This window comes from Solanum verrucosum, unplaced genomic scaffold, assembly GCF_900185275.1.
Source record: "Solanum verrucosum unplaced genomic scaffold, falcon-dt-bn FXZP01000770.1, whole genome shotgun sequence".
NCBI classification, from domain to species: Eukaryota; Viridiplantae; Streptophyta; class Magnoliopsida; order Solanales; family Solanaceae; genus Solanum; species Solanum verrucosum.
The window spans coordinates 1-5,194 of NW_026020810.1; the positions used below are offsets into that span (position 1 = coordinate 1).

A 5,194-nucleotide genomic window follows, 5' to 3' on the forward strand; every position below is an offset into this window, starting at 1 on the left:
AGGGTAAAAAAAATTGTCAAAAATTTCAAAAGGGCACATTAATTTTTTTTAAAATCAAAAGGGCAAAATCGCTCCTGACGAAGCGATTTCCCTCTAACACAATGACTAAAAATCGCTGCCCTAACACGATTTTGTCCAAAAACTTTTTTTCTTTTAATTTTTTTTATTGAAAATCGTTGCTTTGTCCAAAAACATCGCTGCAGGGGCAGCGTTTTTCATGCCTAGTACTATTATTTTCATGCCTATTCATGTCTATTGTTAATTATTAATAATATAAAAATGCTTATATGAGCCTATTGTTAATTATTAATAATATAAAAATGCCTATTCATGCCTATTGTTAACCAAAATCGCAGCGATTTTGAAGAAAAAAAGATTATTTTTTTTAAGGAGATCTGCTAAGGCAGCGATTTTTATTTTTTTTTAACGGACAACGTCAATTTTTGTCAGAAGAAAATCACTCCTGACGGAGCGATTTTGCCTTTTTGGTTAATTTTTTTTTTGATGTGCCGTTTTAGCTTTTTGAAAGAAAAAAGTTGCCCTTTTAGCTTCGAACTCGTATATTGTTTGTATATTGTCAAACGTTGTATCTCTTGCTAGTGGTAGAGTAAGGTTCTAATCTAGACCCCCTATATATCCCCTTACCATTATTCCCTGTTAGTATTATGCTAGCATTTACTTTTTCTTTAATTTTATAACTATGGTTATTTCTTTTACTTTGATTATCTTTAATATTTTGACTGTCGATATTTTTGTTTCTTAAATATAATTCTCATCATATCTTTTTACTGTTACAATACTTTCAAACCATGTTTTGAAGAACGATTTCTTGATTCGAGGATCTATCGTAAACATCCTCTCTATCAGACAAAGATACAAATAAGGCCTGCATACATCCTATCCTTCTCAAATTCCACTTATATGAGATGATATCAGATATGTTATTGTAATTGTTGCATAATTAACCATCCTTTTCAATTTCAATAAATAAAAAAAACTCCTCTTTAATATCATTCTAATGAAAATTTCTTCGAAACAACATAAATAATAACAGTTCATCATGTTCAAGAATCCACTAATTTTTCTTTAAATTCTTATTAACTAATTTTTTGCAATGTTTATATCATGTCATTTAAAAGAAAAAGACAGATGACTCTAAGCATTGATTGATATATATAATGTACTAGAATAAGTGGTAGTAACTAGTACGTACATTATAAATAGGTGATCCTATTAGCACAACTTAAAGCCACAAATCTCGATAAAAAAAAAGAGTAGAGTGAAGCAATGGCTACTACTTCTCCTAATAATAATTCTCGTCGCTTAGCTAATTTTCACTCAACTGTTTGGGGATATCATTTCCTTTCTTATACTCCTGTGAGTTAACACATACTATTTCTTTAAAATTTCCTTATTATATTGTTGCTAATTAATTTTGCATGTTATACCTTTTTTTTTACTATTTTGTCTAAACTTAACGTACATAATATTTAATCGATTAATTAATATAGTATGCTGCAAGACATTTACTGATTTTGGATGTCCTGCAGGAAATAAGTACCCAAGAGAAACTTGAAGTTGATGAGTTAAAAGAAATATTCAGGAAAATGTTGATGGAAACTTGTGATAATAGCACTCAAAAACTTGTGTTGATAGACACAATCCAACGATTGGGAGTAGCATATCATTTCCATAATGAAATCGAAACATCCATTCAAAATATTTTTGATTCTCAACTACAGAGTGAGAATAATGATGACAACCTTTACGTTGTTGCTCTTCGTTTTCGACTGCTAAGGCAACAAGGACATTACATCTCTTCTGGTAAAATGTGCTCTATCTTTACATTTGTTAAGTCACAATAAAAATCAATTTCTAATAGCTTGGTATATAATGTTATGGCATGTTGAACAACAATTTGAATTTAAGTTTTTATAACAATACAAATTAAATATTATGGCATGTTTAAAGTCGCATGTTTCAAAAGTTTTACTGCCACACAAATACTATCACATGTACACGTTTTTCAAATCTTCTTTTCTTTCTTAAATTCTGTGCTGAATCAAATTATTATATCACATAAATTGGAACGGAAAGAATACCAGAGTAAATAATTTTGGCAGCAAAAAACTCTTACGAAGGTTTATGTCTAGTTACGGCTTGTAACAAATTAAATTTCTTTATATCTGCTAACATCAAAAGACGATATTAATTAATAGATGTCTTCAAGAAATTCATAGATCATGATGGAAAATTCAAAGAAAACCTTACTGATGATGTTCAAGGATTATTGAGTCTACATGAAGTAGTACATCTGAGAGTACGCGGGGAGGAAATTCTTGAAGAAGCTCTTATCTTTACTATCACTCATCTCGAATCTATGCTCTCCAACTCGAACAATGACTCGATTAAGGTTCAAATTACTGAAACCTTAAGCCAACCTATTCACAAGACTGCAGCAAGGATGGGAGCTAGGAAATACATATCCACCTATGAAAACAATGATGCACACGACAATTTGCTTTTGAAATTTGCAAAATTGGATTTCAACATGCTACAAAAGATGCACCAAAGAGAGCTTAGTGAGCTTACAAGGTACAAAGATATCTATATAATTTGATCTATGTATGTACTTACTTCATATATGATACAATTATATATTATTTAAATCGTCGATCTTATGATATAGGTGGTGGAAAGATTTGGATTTTGCAAACAAATTGTCACATGTAAGAGACAGATTGGTTGAGTGTTACTTTTGGATACTAGGAATGTATTTTTGAGCCTAAATATAATCGTGCTAGAACAATGATGACTAAAGTACTAAAGATGAGCTCTATTATTGATGATACATATGATGCTTATGGAACACTTGATGAACTTGCATCTTTCACCGATGCAATCCAAAGGTATAAAACACAAACTTTATAAGTAAATTAACTTTCTTATTTTACAATCCCTCATTAATGAATATGAAAAATTAAACATGTATTTATGTTGTTATTGTGAAATTAATGTACAAGACATAAATTAAATCGATTTGTTTGTAATTTTCAGATGGGATATCACTGCAATCGATTCAATCGAGCCATATCTAAGACCTGCTTATGAAGCCCTTCTAGACGTTTATAGTGAAATGGAACAAGTATTGGCCAAAGAATGTAAATCAGACCGTGTATACTATGCAAAACAAGAGGTAATATTATTGCTTAACCAACCACATAAATATGTCAGTTAAGTAATATGCGGAATTTTAGTAGTCCAATTGGATGGCTGTCTGAATTTTTCCACGTTGTAATGAATTCCCTTTAACCACTTCTCATTCCCCACCCCTATGTATAATTCAAGAAAATAAATGAATACTTTTGCGACTTAATTATTATCTAGCTAACAATACTTCTAATTAATTCTTTTTAGATGAAGAATTTGGTGAGTGCCTATTTAAAGGAAGCCCAATGGTTAGATGGTGGCTGTATTCCAAAATGTGAAGAGCACTTGGAGAATGCACTTGTAAGCTCTGGCTGTCTTATGGCAACCGCTTCTTCCTTGGTTGGTATGGAGGAATTTATACCCAAACAGACTTATGAATGGTTAATGAATGAGCCTTTGATTGTACGAGCATCCTCAATGATTTGTAGAGCAATGGACGATATTATTGGACATGAAGTAAGTATAACTTCTCAAGGGCAAATTAGACATTTAGCCAATTGAAAAAAAATAATAAAAATACTCCCTTCGTTTCATTAAATTTGTCATGTTTTATTTTTTGAGATTTAAATTGTATTATTTTTTTATCAATATTTTGAGATATATTTTTTGACCATATTAATATGAGAAAATGGTATCTTGAAGTACTTTTAATGTAGTTTTTTGAATATTTAAATTATAATTTTAAAATATTAAATTAATACAATTCACTCTTTAACTCTTTAAGATTACTCAAATTGACATTCAAAAAGTGAAATATGACATGTAATAGGGGATTGTATATGTATCAACAATATATATTATATATTAATATACAAAACACATGTATTTGTTAGCTACAATTTTCTTGAATGGCTATTTATCTCAATTTCTCCATCTTATAATCCATATACGTAGTAAATTCTTAATAGCACGAAAAACAAAATATATAGAACAGTTCGGATTTGCTTCAAATATACCTCCATAAGCATACAGATGGAATAAATTGTATATAGTGGATTTATATTAAATTGACTTAAGAATTAACTAAGAATCTTACAATATGATAAAAGGAAATGCTAAAACTATAGTAGTTTAGTTATACTGAAGATGTTGATATTTATTTTATGTAGACTGAACAAGAAAGAGGACATGTAGCTTCAATTATTGAATGCTACATGAAAGAATATGGAGCTTCAAAGCAAGAGGCATACATGAAGTACCATAAAGAAGTCATCAATAGATGGAAGGATGTAAACAAAGAACTTCTCCGTCCTACTAAAGTGCCAATATTTGTCCTTGAACGAGTTTTAAATTTTGCACGTGTGATGGACATGTTATACAAAGAAGAAGATGCATATACAAACTCCAAAGGCAAACTAAAAAATATGATTAGCTTGTTACTAGTTGAATCTATCAAAATATGAAAATCATTATGAAATTACACCATCAAGGAATTGGAGCAAAATCAGCCATACAATAAATTGAAGATCTTTTATTTATATGTGATGCATATTATATTGTATTGTATTGTATTACATTATTTTATAATTATATACTTTAAATAAATTGTATCGTTTGTTTTGGTTTAATAGCACATTTGGTTGATTGTATCGTGCAATAATCATTAAATTGACTAAAGTATCCTTCATTATTATAAATATCAAACTTATCAACAATTACTATAAAAAATAATTGAAGACGATTTGTTCTTGGAAGGTTTGAATTTGATAGAATTGGGACAAGAATAATTTATGCATCCAATTAATTTAAAAGCTTCTTAATTTAATAATGTAAATTAATTAATTTGAAATAAATAATTTAAGTATATCAATTAAGTTATGAATTAACTGATTTAAATAAAGAAAAAAACACAACACTTTAACTTAAATTCATGCTTAAATATAGAAAACATATTCAGAATATTATAAAATATATATACCATATATATAAACACCTTATATTGTTTATTACAAAATGGCAAAATTGCTCTGAAAATATTTTTGAC

The 5,194-nt window shown here is 28.9% G+C and overlaps 1 pseudogene; it reads left to right on the forward strand.

The window, feature by feature from the left end:
• The first annotated feature begins 1,287 nt into the window (after positions 1–1,287).
• On the forward strand, positions 1,288–4,624 carry LOC125813203 (sesquiterpene synthase 9-like; annotated as a pseudogene).
• Positions 4,625–5,194: the final 570 nt, after the last annotated feature.